Source organism: Scyliorhinus canicula, chromosome 7 (assembly GCF_902713615.1).
Source record: "Scyliorhinus canicula chromosome 7, sScyCan1.1, whole genome shotgun sequence".
NCBI lineage: Eukaryota > Metazoa > Chordata > Chondrichthyes > Carcharhiniformes > Scyliorhinidae > Scyliorhinus > Scyliorhinus canicula.
In genome coordinates this window covers 162,217,297-162,235,915 of record NC_052152.1, presented here as the reverse complement: position 1 = coordinate 162,235,915, position 18,619 = coordinate 162,217,297, and the positions used below count along the sequence as shown (strand labels likewise).

The window sequence follows — 18,619 nt, the reverse complement described above, 5'->3', positions numbered from 1 at the left end:
TCCCATTGTGGGGCAGCCCCAGTGGTGGATCCAGCCCTGTATTCCTTTTTCTACATTTAATCCATGTGGTTGTTTTAAAAAGCTGGTGTTTCTCTTGGTCATCAAATACTGGAGAATCCAGCCCTTGGTTTTAACCATTCATCCTGTTTATTACCATCCTTTATCTTTCGAGACAAAGACTTTGAGTACAGAAATACCCCAGCTTCACTCAGAGGGTGGTGGTAATCCAAAGCTCACTGTCTGAAAGTTTGGTAGAGGCAGAAACCTTCACAATATTTTAAGAAGCATTTACTTGACCACTTGAAATGCATAGTATATAAGGCTACGGACCAAGTTCTGGAAAATGGGATTCAAATTGATAGGTGTCTTATGGCTGACACAGTCATGATGGGCCGAAGGGCCTTGTTATATTTTGTAAAGCTCTGTGACTATGACATGATATGGAAGTTCATCTTTCTCTGATGTAAAAGCACCAAGCCTGGACATAATTGTTTCTGACATTAGAAATCATAAAATAATTTGATATGCGTTGTTACTTCAAGCATTCAATAATAAATACATCTGAAGTTTAAGGGAATAAGCAGTTTATTTTTATTTTTTTGAAATAATTTTTATTGAAAAATTTTGAATTTATACAACAATAATGCAACATAGTAAAATACCAAAAATAACAATAATATTAACAATCATAAACATTCGCCCCACCTCCATGAACAACACAGCATTTTACCAACAACGCAAATTCACACAATATAAAGTTACAGAATAGACCCTACAATATGGAACAACCCCCCCCCCCCCCCCCCCCCCCCCCGGGTTGCTGCTGGTATTGACCAAGATACCTATCTTTGAGCCAGGAAGTCCAGAAAAGGCTGCCATAGTTTATAGAACCCTTGTATTGATCCTCTCAGGGCAAATTTGACCCTTTCCAATTTTATAAATCCCGCCATGTCACTGATCCAGGTCTCCACACTTGGGGGCCTTGCATCCTTCCACTGTAGCAGAATCCTTCGTCGGGCTACTAGGGTCGCCAAAGGCCAGGACACCGGCCTCTTTCGCCTCCTGCACTCCCGGCTCTACCGCAACTCCAAAAATCGCGAGTCCCCACCCTAGTTTGACGCTGGATCCAACCACTCTCGACACCGTCCCCGCCACCCCCTTCCAGAATTCTTCCAATGCTGGGCATGCCCAGAACATATGGGCGTGGTTCGCTGGACTCCCCGAACATCTGGTGCACCTGTCCTCACCCCCAAAGAACCTACTCATCCTAGTCCCGGACATGTGGGCCCAGTGCAGCACCTTAAATTGGATGAGACTAAGCCTCGCACATGAGGAGGAAGAGTTGACTCTCTCCAAGGCATCCGCCCAAGTCCCGTCCTCTATCTGCTCCCCAAGTTCCTCCTCCCATTTAGCCTTCAGCTCCTCCACTGACGACTCCTCCACCTCCTGCATTACCTTATAGATGTCAGACACCTTCCCCTCTCCGACCCACACCCCCGAAAGCACTCTGTCCATCGTCCCCCGCGAGGGCAGCAGAGGGAATCCCTCTACCTGTCACCTAGCAAACGCCTTTACCTGCAAGTATCTGAACATGTTCCCTTGGGGAAGGCCAAATTTATCTTCCAGTTCCCCCAGGCCCGCAAACCTCCCGCCAATAAACAGGTCCCTCAATTTGCTGATGCCCGCCTTTTGCCACCCCCTAAATCCCCCATCCCTGTTCCCCGGAATGAACTGATGGTTGCCACCCAGTGGAGCCTCCATCGAGCCCCCTGTTTCCCCCCGATGCCGTCTCCACTGTCCCCAGATTCTTAGGGTCGCCGCCACCACCGGGCTCGTGGTAAACCTCTTAGGGGAGAGCGGTAACGGCGCCGTTACCATGGCACCCAGGTTCGTACCTCTACATGACGCCATCTCCATTCTTTTCCACGCCGCCACTCCCCTCTCCATCACCCATTTATGAACCATTGACACATTGGCCGCCCAATAGTACCCCAGAAGGTTGGGCAGCGCCAGCCCGCCTCTATCCCTCCCTTGCTCCAGTAACACCCTCTTCACTCTCGGAGTCCCATGTGCCCACACAAAGCTCAAAATACTGCTAGTCACTCTCCTAAAGAAGGCCCCGGGGATAAAGATGGGCAAGCACTGAAAGAGGAACAAGAACCTCGGAAGCACCGTCATTTTGACGGACTGTATCCTCCCCGCCAACGATAATGGCAGCATGTCCCACCTCTTGAACTCCTCCTCCATCTGATCTACAAGTCTGGTGAAGTTATGCTTGTGAAGAGTCCCCCAGTCCCTGGCCACCTGCACCCCCAGGTACCTAAAGCTCTCCCCTGCCCGCCTAAGCGGGAGCCTACCAATTCCTTCCTCCTGGTCTCCAGGGTGCACCACAAACACCTCACTCTTGCCTAAATTTAATTTATAACCTGAAAAGGTCCCAAACTCAGCTAGCAGCTCCATCACCCCGGCATCCCTCCCACCGGGTCCGCCACATACAGTAACAGGTCATCGGCATACAACGACACCCTATGTTCCTCTCCACCTCGCACCAAGCCTCTCCACCTCTCTGAATCCCTCAACGCCATCGCCAGTGGCTCGATTGCCAGTGCAAACAACAAGAGGGACAGGGGGCAACCCTGCCTGGTCCCTCGGTAAAGCCGGAAGTACTCCGACCTCCTCCTATTCGTGGCCACGCACGCCATTGGGGCCTCATATAGCAGCCTTACCCATCTAATGAACCCTTCGCCAAATCCAAACCTCTCCAACACCTCCCATAGGTACCCCCACTCCACTCTATCGAAGGCCTTCTCCGCATCCAGCGCCACCACTATCTCTGCCTCCCCCTCAATCGCTGGCATCATGATGACATTCACCAATCTCCGCACATTCGTGTTCAGCTGCCTTCCCTTCACGAAACCTGTCTGGTCCTCGTGCACAACCCCTGGCACACAGTCCTCTATCCTGGTGGCCAGGATTTTTGCCAGGACCTTAGCATCCACGTTGAGGAGAGATATGGGCCTGTATGAACCACACTGCTGGGGGTCCTTGTCCCTCTTTAAAATTAACGAGATCAGCGCCCGTGACATCGTCGGGGGCAAAGTCCCCCCTTCCCAAGCTTCATTGAGTGTCCGCACCAGCAAGGGGCCCACTAGGTCCACAAACTTTTTATAAAATTCCACCGGGAACCCATCCGGCCCCGGTGCCTTCCCTGACTGCATCTGCCCGATCCCCTTAACTAGCTCCTCCAGCTCAATCGGCGCACCCAACCCCTCCACCTTCTCCTCCTGCACCTTCGGGAAAGAAAGCACGTCAAGGAACCTCTTCATTCCCCTCCTCTCCCCATTGGCTCCGACCTGTACAGTTCCCCGTAAAAGTCCTTGAAGACCTCATTCACCTCTACCCCCTTCCGCACCACATTCCCACTCTTGTCTCTCACTCCAGCAATTTCCTTAGCCGCATCCCGCTTGCGGAGCTGATGAGCCAGCATCCTACTCGTCTTTTCACCATGTTCGTACACTGCCCCTTGTGCCTTCCTCCACTGTGCCTCCGCCTTTCTAGTGGTCAGCAAATCAAATTTAGCCTGCAGGCTGCGCCTCTCCCCCAACAGTCCCTCCTCTGGTGCCTCTGCATAACTCCTGTCCACCTCCAGCATCTTTCCCACCAGTCTATCCCTCTCACTCCTCTCGCTCCTCTCCCTGTGTGCCCGGATGGATATCAGCTCCCCACGAATCACTGCCTTCAGGGCTTCCCAGACCATCCCCACCTGGACCTCCCCCGTATCATTCACCTCGAGGTACCCCTCAAGACTTGCCCGGACCCTCCTACACACCTCCTCCTCCGCCAACAACCCCACATCCAACCGCCACAACGGACGCTGGTCCCGCACCTCCCCCATCTCCAACTCTATCCAATGCGGAGCGTGGTCGGAGATTGCAATGGCCGAATACTCGGCCTCCTCCACTCTCGGAATCAGTCCCCTACTCACCACGAAGAAATCTATCCGAGAGTAGACCCTATGTACGTGGGAGAAGAAAGAGTACTCGCGTGCCCTCGGCCTCGCAAACCTCCATGGATCCACCCCACCCATCTGATCCATAAACCCTCTCAGTACCTTGGCCGCCGCCGGCCTCCTACCCGTCCTAGAGCTGGACCGATCCAGTGAAGGATCCAACACCGTATTAAAGTCCCCCCCCATGATCAGACCTCCCGCCTCCAGATCCGGGACCCGTCCCAACATCTACCTCATAAAGCCCGCATTGTCCCAATTTGGGGCATACACACTAGCCAGTACCACCTTCTCTCCTTGTAGCCTGCCCCTAACCATAACATACTTACCCCCCTTATCCGCCACCACCTCCGATGCCTCAAACAATACATTTTTCCCCACCAGAATCGCCACTCCCCGGTTCTTCACATCCAACCCAGAATGGAAAACCTGCCCCACCCATCCCTTCCTCAGGCGGACCTGGTCCGCCACCTTCAGGTGGGTCTCCTGAAGCATTGCCACATCTGCCTTTAGCCCCTTCAGATGAGCCAGTACCCTCGACCGCTTCACCGGCCCATTCAACCCTCTCGCATTCCAGGTGACCAACTGGATCAGAGGGCATCCCGCCCCCCTTCCCCGTCGACTAGCCATAGCCCGTCGACTGCCCGCCCCTGGCCAGCACCCCCTGCCTGACCCAGTCCCCACAGCGACAACACCTCACCTCTGTCCCCTCAGCCCCCACCAGCTCCTTCCTGACTCTACCAGCAGCAACCCGGTATTCCCCTTTCCCCCCCTCCCTTCCCTCCCAGGCTAGGAACCCTCCCAGCCGCGAACCGTCCTCCATTGTACTTCCGTGGGTCAGCTAACTTCTGCTGACCCCGGAAACTCCCACCAATAACCCGACCCCTCCCAAAGTGGGATCATCCCCCAATCTATCCCTCCTCCAGGCACCGCTCCAGCGCGGGGAAGAACCAGTTAAGGCCCCGCCTCCCCGTCACTATCTCCGCGCCCCAGCCCCGCAGCGCGGGAAACCAGAGGAAAGCCCGCGCTTTCGCACTGCCCCACCACACCCTTCTGACGCAGCTCCCAAATACCAGCCCCACTCCATACCCCCAACCCGACATAGAATACAACAAACCCCCCTGACCCTCCCCGCAAGATACACAACTCAACCAATTCCCCACAGCAGAAAAAAACATAGCAGAACAACACCCCCATAAATAACCATATCAAAATTGCAAAAGTACAAAAAAAAAAGAGAACATAGCAACAGCAGAATCCAGCGCTAAAATATTACAACCGACCCCGCAACCGCAAACCCCTAGTTCAAGTCCAGTTTCTCCGTCCGCACGAAGGCCCACGCCTCCTCCGGGGAATCGAAATAATAATGCCGGTCCGAGTAAGTTACCCACAGGCGCGCGGGCTGCAACATTCCGAACTTTATCTTTTGCCTGTAAAGCACCTCCTTCATCCGATTAAATCCGGACCGCCGCTTAGCCACCTCCCCACTCCAATCCTGGTAGATCCGTACTACCCCATTCTCCCAATTGCTGCTCTTCACCTTCTTGGCCCAGCGCAGCACACACTCCCGATCACTGAACCGGTGGAACCTCACCAGCACCACACGCGGGGGTTCATTTTCCTTAGGCCTCCTGGCCAGTACTCTGTGTGCTCCCTCCAGCTCCAAGGGCAAATGGAAAGACCCGGACCCCACTAGCGGGTTCAGCATTATAGCCACATAGGTTGTCAGGTCCGACCCCTCCAGCCCCTCCGCAAGGCCCAAGATCCGCAGGTTTTTCCGCCTCATGCGGTGATCAAGCTCCTCGAAGCGTTCCTGCCACTTCTTGTGGAGTGCCTCGTGCCCCTCCACCTTACTCATGAGGACCACGGCCTCCTCCTCTCATTCAGTAGCCTGCGTCTGCAACTCCTTGATGGCAGCACCCTGGGTGGTCTGAATCTCCGACAGCCTTCTGTTTGTTTCCTGCAGAGAGCTCAGTACCTCAGCCTTGAAGTCTGTGAAGCAACGCAGGAGAGCAGCTTGTTGCTCCTGGGCCCACTGCTTCCACTCCTCTGGGGCTCTGCCGGTGGCCATCTTGGATTCCTTCCCCCGTTTTTTCTGGGGAGCTGCTGCTGCTTTTTCCCCCTTTCCACTCCGAGTTCGAGTCATGAACTGCGGGGAAAGTCGTTCAGCACACCTTCCCCCACCGGGAGACGTCGAAAAATTTCCGTTTTGGGCTCTAAAAAGAGCCGAAAATTCCTTTTAAAACGGGAGCTCCCAAATGTGTGGCTTCCTACTCCATTACAGCAACCGGAAGTCTCCTAAGCATTTTATTTTTTAATAACGCTAGTGGAAAAACAGACTTGGTGATTTCTATGTGTCAAAAAAGAACGTTTATCCCAGGAAGAAATACAGTTTAAAAATTTTTTAAAACTCAGACACATGTTGTGGGCCAGGTCTTAGAGAACCCCGAAGTGTATGATGGAGTTCACCTGACCCACAACTTTGAATAGATTGTGGTATAGGGAGCACACGGCCCACTCTACAGGTGTGGTACAGCAGAAATGGAAAAGTATTTTTTAAAGCATAACAATGTTTAATCTCTGAATTCAAGTTAACCTTTTTAAAACAAACAGTGAACATCTTAGCAACCATTAATACAAATACAACACCCAAAGAGTACAACACTAAGTAATGCTCACCCTGTCCTTTTACCATCCAGAAGACTTACAAATACATAACCTTTAACAGAAGCACATCAAGTTTACATTCACCACTGCAAACATTGATAATTCTGAATTCACCAAATGATCAAGAGATAGTCTTTTCATGGCAGAGAGATCAACAGTACACCTGCTCTGTCTGGCTTCAGCTCCACCACTGAAAACAAAACTAAAACACACCCTGCAGAAAACAGCCTAAAACAAAAGTAAAAAGCTGACAGACAGCCCAGTTCCACCCACACTCTGACATCATTGATAAACACCCATTTCTTAAAGGTACATTTCATAAACATCCATTTCTTAAAGGTACTGTCACATGACACACAGTCTGATGGGTTACTCTGGAGAAATTATAATTGTGTAAAAAAAAATAAAGAAGCAAAAAATCGTAATGCCTGGGATCGATTGAGAATGTTTCATTTCTGTTTTAAAGCTATTATGAAAACATTTCATTGGACTAAATCTTTCCTCGGGGCTCATGAACAAGAAAATATGGCAATCACTTTATGGGAGGTGTGAGTGTAGGAGATAGAGTTGGGAACAAAAGGGAATTGGAATAACTCAACAATCAGAATTAGTTTTAAAACTCTAGTTATCCACGAAGTGCTGACGGGGTTAAAATTCTTCTGTATCGATCTGTGCTGAAGTTGATAGGAAATCACCCCAAGGACACATCTTGCTGGTGATGGGGACCCAGGAAAGACAAGCAACAGATAGTTATTATCATGGATGACAATGAACAATGTAGGATCTTTTAACCATTTCTACCATTTGGTGCCAGGTTGTCTTGGAAGGTAAAAATAAACGGCGAGAATTGTTATTGCAGTGGACATCCTTACCTTGGAAAGGCCATTAGACTTAGATCAGGGAGAAGATTGATACTCACATGCTTGACAATGTGGAAATTGTGATAAATCTTAGGAGACAGTATGTATATGTATTTGCACTGTTTGGATATTATAATTAAGTAAGCATGCACTTGTTGTAATTGCTTAATTGTTCACATGTAAGTAAGTAAAATCACTCTAGTCCCAGATGACCAGAGGCTGCTTTCCCCTTTGGGAGGAGGGCTGACTGGTGGTGATTTAACCTGAGAATCACCACACCTCAGGTGAGGTGCAAGGTTGAGAAGGCGGGGCTTTCATGAATAACCTCAGCAAGTACAGAAATTGAACCCGTGCTGTTGGCTCTGCTCTGCATCACAAACTAGCTGTCCAGCCAACTGAGATAAATTGGCCCCCGGTTTATGCACTATGCATGATGTGAACCTAATCACATCAGGACATAGATAACTAGTAACAATTGATTGCTTATTTATTGTAATCAAACCTTGAGTATAACTGTCAGTGTAACCCTTGAATCAGGGCTCTTGGTGATGCCTATTTGGAACTTCATCAGCCTATGTTATTGCATTGTTATAAAGGCCTCATTTGTAACTCTAAGAGTCTTCATCTGGTTTCTTTTGAGTGGGGGAGTGAATTACACTGAAGCTAAATAGCTGTAGTTTTCAATGGAATATAACAATTTGGCATTGATGTATGTTCCAGTGAAAAGAAAGTGAAGATAAGACTAATAAATTGACAAATTATTCTTGGACACATTTATGCCTTTGCGTCTGAACTTTCTAAAGAACTGAATTTGATAGTCTGGTCGCCACCTGAGACATTGGAACTGTGCAGTGGAGGATAAAAAAATCTTGAGATAGAGAGCTCCCATTGGTATTTTGAGAATATTACCTGAAAATCAGGAAGAATTATCAAATGGTGCATTTTTTCGAAGACAGTGAAAGATCAGATGATGAAACTGATTGGCAGGATACAGGGCACAATCCCTATGGATCTGATGAACCTTCATCAAATGCAAAATGAGGATTTTTGGGAAAGGTCAGAGAGATTACTACCAAGCATGCTGAGTGAAAGGGACCTTTACAATGCTGCCCCTGGTTTAGATATTACAGAAGATAATGAGGTGGACTCCATTGTTGAAATTGTAGCTTTGGAAACAAAAAAAAAATCACTGAAGACCACTTCCAACAGACAGGGAGACGTGTGAAGATGATTTACGAATGTGAACTTCCAACAGGGTTAAAGGAGTAATTGGTGCATCTGTGAGTGTTGAAAGGTGATTTGTTACATGTGAAGTAACTAGCATGTGGGAGTGCATGGTGAAGATGCACTGACTAGAGAACAAGTCCCAGGTATGCTCAGTCACCTGACAATTGGCCTGAAGAATAAGAAAAGATTTTAAAAAAACCAAGGCACTGACACATACTCCATCGGGAAACTGACTTTCAGGCAATGAAGAGGGTAATACTCAGAGTAAGATTAATATAAAAGCAAAAGGAATTTTGGTTTGGGATAATTAAAGGCTAGGAAGAAATAAAACTGAATAAAAATTATCCACATGGTGATATAGGTAGTGTGAGTCCATGCATAATCTTTTGCTCTAACTGTATGCATATGGGTTAGTAGCTTCGAAATTACAAGCACTCATGCAAAAGAATAAGGAATATCATTGAGTGAGGTGATCCGCAGGGGGAGAGTGCCAATCCAAGTCAATCACCATCAGACAATTGTGGTAGCTTTAGTTTGATATATATGTTAGGTGATCAAGAAATTTGGGAAACAAGCGTGTAGTTTAGAAATAACAAAGTTAGCTAAAAGTTAGTTGCAAGAAGTTAATAAGGGTATTTCCTTCCGAAAGAGAGGAGTTGTCAGAAAAGGGGGGCTAGATTCTCCGCAGCCCCGCGCCAAAATCACGTTTGTCGTGTGGGCGGAGAATCGAAGCTCCCGACCGAATCGGGCCCGACGCAGCTCCGGCGATTTTCCGGGCCCCAGAGAATCGCACTTCCGCAGATTACGCCACGTGGCTGGCGGGGCCATTGCCAGAGGCCCTGCCAGCGATACTTCGCTCCCGACCGGCTGAGTTCCTGACGGCGTGCAACTAATGAGGTATGGCCAGTCGGGACTCTCGTGTGGCGGCTGGGGACTCAGTCCGTAGCCGCCTTGGTGGGGGGCAGGGTGATCGAGCACTGGGGGGGGGGGGGGGGGGGGGGGGGTGCCTTATGGGCGGCCGGGGCAGCGATCGAGCCGGTCCAATGCAGTGGCGCGCGGCCTATCAGTGGGGCCTAGTTTGTTCGTGTTGGTCTGTGGTCTGAGTCTGCCATGGCGCTCGGCGCGGCCACTGGAGGCTGCCGCCGTGCACATGCGCGGACTCGGAACTGGAAGTGCGTGGACCCGTATCCGCAGCCAAAGCTGCGTGAAGCTCCCCGGGTCCCTGCTAGCCCCCAGAAGGTAAGTGAATCACCTTTTATGTTTTGCAGGAAAGTGGGGAGTGCAATTCCAGCGTTTTATGCCGGTGTGGGGACATAGCTCAATTTTGGGAGAATCCAGCATCGAATCTTTAATAATTGATACTTTTCAGAATAAGTATAGAATTCTGATGGAATTGGAAGGCTTAGTATAAAGTCACCTTTGCAGAGAAACTGTTTTCTTTCTCTCTCTGAAAAAGCACATGAACAGTCCCTATAAATGTAATGGTCTCCTGATTTAGGTTTCCATGTTGAATTCCTAAGTTGATAGGATGGCGCCTTGTGTATACTTTTATGTATACGGATATCTGGTAAGAGCAAGCAAATGAGCCTCAGCATGAAGTTAACTAAAAAGTGACCTCAGGCTAAGTGATGGGCAGCACAGTAGCCCAGTGGGTAGCACAGTTGCTTCCAGTGTAAGCCTAATTGTGACACTAATAAAGATTATTAATATTATTATTATGATGGTCATGGGGGGGATGACCATTCTGACATCTTGGCTACCTCTTCTGTATTCTATGGTTAGAAATGTTCAATCAAGCGATTGACATGGGTTAAACTATCGGCTTCTAGAAATAAAGTGTACTAACAAGACCTCATCAGAAAGCAGCCCTTGGGCAGCTGTCTTCTTCAGATGGAAGATGGACCAGGAAAGAGCAATGAAGATCAGGGAAAGTGTTCCCTAACATTTAGCGAGAAGAATACTTCCATCCACTGAGATCAACACAATTTGCGCCAAGCATCCATTAATTTTCTGGGATCAGTGAACCAGTCTCAATTGCCACAGGTCATATACCTTTCCTATAGATTTTGTAATGCATAATTTCTAAACTGTTACTTCTTAACAAGCTTAAAGAACTACCACAAAATTACTTTCAAGCACTCGACTGTCTATCGTGAGTATCTGTGGATCTCAAAAAAAAATCTTATGGCAGCAGAGGAGACTGCAAAAACTACTGGGGTATTTCTCTCTTCAGCATCATTGGGAAGACCTTTACTGGGAACCTATTTAAAAGACTCTGTCTATTTGCAGACCAAGTCTATACGGAAGCACAGTGCAGTTTCCATGCTGGCAGATCTACAGTGGATATGATCATTGGCATACACCAGTTACAAGAGAAGTATAGGGAACAGAATATATCTCTACCTTATTTTCATAGATCTCACTTAGGCAATCGACAAAACAGGAAAGCAGGACACTACAAGATTTTGTGGAAAGTTGGATGTCCAATAAAGTTCTGCAGTCTTATTCACTCCTTCCTAGACAACGTGTACTCTACTGTACTGTCGGTGACTCTACATGCAACAGTTTTAGAGTGAAGAATGAAGCGAAACAGGGCTGTGTCCTGGCACCCATTCTATTGGCATCTTCTTATCCATGCTTGACCTTTGGCTTCCCTGCAGATATGGATAGAGTTTACTGCAGAGTAGGTCAAATGGCAAGTTCTACAATTTATCAAGACTGAAAGCAAAGACAAAAACACATTGCATCCTGAGCAGAGAACTCTGCTATGCTGATGATGCTGCACTTGTCACCCATCTGAAAATTTAGCTACAAAGACTCGTGGACTCTCTCATATGCCTGTAACGTATTTCCCCTGACTGTAAGAGTCAAGCATCTGATCATTGGATAAAGTGTGGCATCTCTGCCCCGGATTACACTGAATAACACCCCAGTGGAAGTGATTAGCAAAATCTGCTACCTGGGGTCCACAGTGACAGACAATCTGTTCATTGATACTGAGTCTGATACATACACAGAGGTAAAGCAGTTCCCATCAGTGGTGTCTTATGTGCATGGACTAACGTCACACTAACTCTGAGGGCTTGTAAGGCCTATGTTCTCAGTACTCTGTTGTATAACTCTGAAACATGGACAACATAGCCTCCTCAGCTTACATAGAACATAGAACATAGAACAGTACAGCACAGAACAGGCCCTTCGGCCCTCGATGTTGTGCCGAGCAATGATCACCCTACTTAAACCCACGTAACCCGTATACCCGTAACCCAACAATCCCCCCATTAACCTTACACTACGGGCAATTTAGCATGGCCAATCCACCTAACCCGCACATCTTTGGACTGTGGGAGGAAACCGGAGCACCCGGAGGAAACCCACGCACACACGGGGAGGACGTGCAGACTCCACACAGACAGTGACCCAGCCGGGAATCGAACCTGGGACCCTGGAGCTGTGAAGCATTGATGCTAACCACCATGCTACCGTGAGGCCCAAATGGATTAAAGCTACCCTTACATAGAGACTAGAAGCAAGTGTCCACATAGCACTTACAGTGCAGAAAACCGCTATTCAGCCCACAGAGTCTGCACCGACCCACTTAAGCCCTCACTTCCATCCTATCCCCGTAACCCAATAACCCCATCAAACCTTATAGGTCACTAAGGGCAATTTCTCATGGCCAATGCACCTAACCCACATGTCTTTGGACTGTGGGAGGAAACCGGAGCACCTGGTGGAAACTCACGCAGACACGGGGAGAACGTGCAGACTCCACACAGACAGTGACCCAGCAGGGAATCGAACCTGGGACCCTGGCGCTGTGAAGCCACACTGTTAGCCACTTGTGCTACCGTGCTGCCCTTACGGAGGACAAATCAGCCCACTTGATTGGCATTCCATCCACAAACATTCATTCATTCCACCACCATCGCACAGCAGCAGACGTGTGTACCATCTGCATGATACACTTCAAAAACTTAGCAAGGCTCCTTAGGCAGCGATTTCCAAACCCATGACCACTACCATCTAGAAGGACAAGGGCAGCAGATACATGGGGACACCACCACCTGGAAGTTCCCCTCCAAGCTACTCACTATCCTGAATTGGAAATAAGTTATATTTTCTCCACTGACACTGGGTCAAAATCCTGGAACTCCCTCCCTAACAGCAATCCGGGTGTACCTACACCACATGGACTGCAGTGGTTCAAGAAACCAGTTCACCTCCACCTTCTCAAGGGCAATTAGGGATGGGCAATAAATGCTGGCCTAGCCAATAATGTACACATCTCCTGAATGAATGTTTAAAATGGTGCATCGTATGAAAACACCCCTTCCGAAATGGATTTGTTGGCTCATCATCTTTTATAGATGGAACAACACTTCCAAAGAAATTCAGAAGTTACAAAGTGTTTTCAGATGTTCCGAGGTCAAGAAAGAAATTATGTACAAAAGTTTCCTCTTGTTCTCTGATACATTTGTGTAGTAAATTTACATGAGATATGTGATACATCATTTCAGTAAATTTTCTAAAGGATAAAATGATCACATTGCTGGCAGATTCAGACTTCAACGGGATCATGGTAAACAGCAGTCCTTGGGCATTCTGTGAAGAAGGCCATGTGTGTTTCCCAGATTGACATTCAGTACAAGTGGGTTAACATTTGGGGTAGTAAAATTACTAGTATCAGAAAATACTTGTCCTATATAATTGCTTGCAGTAAGTTGTGAAAACATGGACTACTATCCCGACCCACAAATGTTGCCATTGTTTGCATTCCTTGGCATTTATTTGCTCGTATTTGCCATCAATTGCGCTGAAAAGCAATAAATTAGCTATCATTTGATATTGCAAGTGTCATAACTGACATCAATTGCCGCAAACCACAATGCTCAAATACATGTGATTAGCAATATCACTTAAACATTCAGACAGCAAAACAATCAGAGTTTATTTTCCTTATTTCTGAATACCTACAGATTCAAAAAACTAAAACTTAGCTAACTTTATAAAAAGACCTTTCAACAAAGTTTTGTAATATTTTTTGTAACTTGTAGTGTAGCACAACCCTACTAGCCTCCCCATGCCACCCATACCACAAACATTACAGCTGACTTCTCCCCCACCTCTGCCCCGATGAATTTGCTCATCCATTATCCCACGTTGAGCAACTGTTTCCTGCCCCTAAACCCCATATCCCCCAAGTTGCAGCTGTTGTCTTCCCTTCACTCTCCTTCTCCTGCCTCTCTTTACTCCCTCGCTCCTCTCATCTTTCTCCCCTTTCTCTCCCCTATGTCCTTGCCCCTCTTCATTATCTTTTCCCATCTCTCCCCTTCCCTGTCTATTACCCCCTCCCTCTCTCTCTCAACTCTCTTTTCATCCAACATCCTCTCTGCCCAAACTCCTCTTCCAATCTCACTCTTGCCCCGAAAAGTGCTCAGAAGGGCTGGGCGGAACCACTGACACTGATTTAGTTTTGAGGCAGCGTGAGAGCAACAATGGCATCTGCAATGAGGAGGATATTTGGAGATGGTGGAGCAAGTCCAGGCTGCCTGCATCGCCAAAGTTGGGGAGGGAGGGTGTGGAGTGGGGGGGAAAGGAGGGGGAGGGGGGGGGGGTGGAAGGCAGATAGCGGTGAGACTGAATCTTTGAGATTTTCTGATACCTTTGAGTTCAGCAACTTAGGCCTGGATTTCAGAAGGTCCCAAAGCTTGGTTTTAGGGTTAGGGTTAGGCAATGACAGTGGGGCCTAAGGCCTAGGAACTGGAGGGAGAGATGGGATGGGTAAGAGATTGTAGGAAGCAGAGTAACTGCTTGGAGGTAGAGGGGTTAAGAGTTTGGAGGGAGAGTGGAGTAAGAGTTAGAGTTTGGAGACCACAGGGAGGGGGGGGGGGGGGCAAGTGTTAGAAGACTAAAGAGAGAGGATATTTATTGAATCCATATATTCATAGAATTCATTGGATATTGATGGGCGTTTTAAAGACTGGAGATATGGTGGGACTTTACACCCTAAGACTGGGGCTGGGCGGGGGGGGGGGGGGGTTGCTGCTGGGTGGACAGTTTAGTTCTACGTATTGGTGATGTGTTGGTGGGTGGAAAGTATAGACCCTGAGACTAAAATGAATTAAGAACTGATGGCAATTTGATATGTGCTCTCAAGCATGTGCTGTATAGTAGAAAGATCTTTTGGTCTGAATAAAAAAACTGAATACATTCAGATAATATTTTGTGGTTTAATTTCCATGAATCTTCCAATGGAGGTCGCTGAGCACATTCGATAGCTTTGAGTGCCCTTTGTAGCTTTGAGCACACTGTGTAGCTTGGAGCACAATAGCCTTGAACGTATTTAATGCCTTTAAACAATGTTTATCATTTGATGTCAAAAATGACAAAACGCTGCTGATCTGCAGTCAAGCTCATTCCAAATTAAAACATTTGATGTCAAATGATCACTGATAGTTTTTGAGCGCATTGAACCAATATTTTCAAAAGGCGCATATTTCACATATGACACAGGTCAGTTCTCATTTTCATACTTGAGGTCTCAGTGGGCATATATTTGGTTTTACATTTTTATGATGCTTTGATACTTCTGTACACGGATGCATATATTTATATCCTCTCTTTTCTTCTAATTAGCTAATGAAAAGGAAAAACAACTTAACATAGAGGATGTCTTCAGAGAGGTGGCAAGACATGGGAAATGAAATCTTGATGAGAGCTGAATCACTGGTAAATCAGTATACCGGACATCAAAATCCATCGAGAAGAAATCAAATTAAAAGAGTTCAATACACAAGTACCATTTTGTAAAACATTTATAGGGTATTTTATTTTCTCATTAAGTGTAGCAACTGCATAATTTGCACTGATTTTTTCAATACAATCAATGGTAAAAAGTGAAGATGTAGTTCAAAACTGCACCGCACAGTTTCACATGCTGCCTGTTGAAGTTTTGTTTGAGGGGGAGGGAAATGTCCACAAATTAAGAAGCAATCTGTATTTAAATCAAATGATGTACGTTCGGGAATAGTCATCAATATGTACAAAGTAGAATTTCATAACCTCATCATTAATATATGTCTCTTTCATCTGCTTCATATTTATATCTTAAATAACCTGGACAGGCTGACAGCTGAATTCTATTTAATATTTAAAATGCCAAGATCCAATTAATTCTGCTGTGAATCTAACTATTTCTATCGTAGCCTGTCAAGCTGTTCAGGGTAATGTTTGAATAAAGGTTGACAATTACAATGTTGTCATTTTTTGTCCAGGGAAGATTATTTTCAAGATTAAATGTAAATGCTGTCTTGTTTAAGATAGGCAAATATTTAAGAACCATACTTAATGTAAAAATTACCTCTTTGACTTAGCATTCACAGCTTTATTTTCTGTGCAGAAATGAACACAAAGAGCCAAGACACACAGTGCAGGACCCAGCTAGAGTTAGAAAGGGTTTAAGGGAAGAGGAGGGAAATCGGGAAGCTAGTGCTTAAATTGCACAAGCCTTAAAATTGAGGAAGGCAATGGGAAATAGGAGGTTTCCATGGATTCGGTGAAGTGTGAGGTGGAGTGCAATACAATGAGTCTTCGTTTTAACATACGGACATACATACTAATCAACCTCCTGAGTTAGTGTGAGTTCGACGTTTTATAAAAATTGGGGATATGATGCTATGTAGGACACTGATTTGTGAACAGTGGACATTCTTTGGATTTGGGCACAATTGGGTGAGGATCGAGGTGTGGTAGTGTCAGAACAGGATTTAAAGGCATTGGGCGGGATTCTCTGATCCTGAGGCTAAGTGTTGACGTCGTCGGAAACACTGTCGCATTTCTCAATGGCGTTAACAAGGCCCCAGGATCAGCAATACTGGCCCCTACAGGATGTAGAATGGGCGCCGGCAGATTGCGCGCATGCGCAATGAATTCAGTTTGTCCCGATCGTGATCCAGGCCACATCGGTGGCCCCCCCCGCGGGGGTCGGTCTCCCCCTGCCACCCCCCCCCCCCAGGCCGCCATCCGACCCTTCAACGCCAAGGTCCCGCTGGCTGAGAGCAGGTGTGGGCGGCGCCAGCGGGACTCGGCGTTTCCACGACGGTCGCTCGGTCATGCTGGCATGAGAATCGGCAGGCCAGCCACGTAGAGCGGCCCGCGATGGGCACCGCGCCAACCACATTGGCGCCAATGGTGCTGATTCTCCGCTCTGTGGAGAATTGCGTGCCGGTTTCGGGGCTGCGTGGCGCGATTCTCCGGCCCGGCCCCGGGCCGCAAGAATCTCGCCCTTTATGCCATGAGTGATTGAAGACTTTGGGAGTATTGGTGGCTCAGTGGTTCGTTGAATATTCATGTCTAGAATGTGCATTGAGAGTGGTCCTGGAACAGGGACCACAAGGAATATCATTATGGTTTATAAACACTGAAAAGAGGTCATGGTGTTTTAGCTCTGGGATTAGAAGGAACTCTCGAGAAGAGAGCTCTCAATTGCACCTGGACTGGGAAGGGGATTGGCAAATTTGGAGATTGTATGTGATAGAATTGGACAACACTGACATGCCCCTCCAGCTCGTTATCCTCCCGTCCCATGTAATATTGCTCTTATTTCCTCTTTCTCTATTTGATCTAATTCATTCTCTTCTTCTGTCCTGTGTTCTCCAGACTGTTTCACTCTCATTTCCTCTCTCGTCAATTTCTCCGATACTCTGTTTACCCAATTTGATAAGTGTTGTCAACAGTTCCTTTTTCTGCAGAGGCTAGTGGAATCAAAGGTTTCTGTTCATGGCATTATCAGCAGTGTCTGTTGGTGTCTCATCCTACAGCAGTTCCCATTGATTAATCAAGAGACGTATTTGCTCAGCGACCACCAGCTGCTACATTCATGTTAAAATTAATTAAATACAAAATGAATCCACACACATGCAAATAGAGAAATAATTCATCTTAAGGCAGGTTGATTTCTGAATCATGGTCATTATGTGCTTGCTTAGTTACAAATGAATCTTGTTCATTTGTCCATGCTAAACTGCGCTGCGCGGGTACCTATTCCACATGGACTGCAGCAGTTCACAAAGGAGGCTCACCACCACCTACTTGTCATGTTCTGTACACTGGCCAGTAGGAGTGATGCACTACAGAACATCTAATTGTTGACTAGTTAAAATAATTTATTGCAAAACAAATGCATGAGAAAGATAACTGGAATAAATATATTATAAACTACTAACATGAACTAACTATCCCAGAGCTACTGCAAAATACGTCAAACCACCAACGCGACTTACTCCCAACTTCCCCAGGTACAGAGTCGCATGGTAGGTTTACACTGCCACCTGCTGCTCGGAGGTTATGTACATTATTATATGCAAGATTGCTTATGCATATCATCACACTTCCTTTTCTCGATTTGATCTAATTCATTCTCTTCTTCTGTCAAACATCTGTCAAGAATACTTCACATTATTTGAAGACAACATTCAATGTTTAAAAAAATCCCACTGCCAAATGAAATTGAAGGAATGCTCTGGTTCCAGTTACCAAATCTTTGTCTCCCTCATATCAACACTTGCCATTTTTCAAGTATGTCACCAAATTTCCCAAAAGACCAAACCAATTCCTATTTCTGTTGTGGGTCGCAGTATTACCATATTCTTTGGTTTCTTTATCTCATTACATTAGGGTAGCATTTTGTCCTAAAAGGCAGTTTTAAGAACATAATAACGCAAAATATAAGAGTAGGAGACAACCATACAGACCATGGATCCTGCTCATGCTTCAACTCCATTTTGTTGCCCTGCTTCAGAGCTATACTCACTCAACATGTTAACTTTCGACACGATTTAATGGCCACGTTGCGCTT

At 46.8% G+C, this 18,619-nt stretch overlaps 1 long non-coding RNA gene across 1 annotated transcript in view; it reads left to right on the top strand.

Annotated features, from left to right (window-relative positions):
• LOC119968658 overlaps positions 1-15,870 on the top strand; it is a 38,813-nt gene extending 22,943 nt beyond the window's left edge. Inside the window, exon 3 of the long non-coding RNA XR_005461166.1 lies at positions 15,400-15,870. This is a non-coding gene — a long non-coding RNA (uncharacterized LOC119968658). The remainder of the gene's footprint in view (positions 1-15,399) is intronic.
• The last annotated feature ends 2,749 nt before the right edge of the window (positions 15,871-18,619 follow it).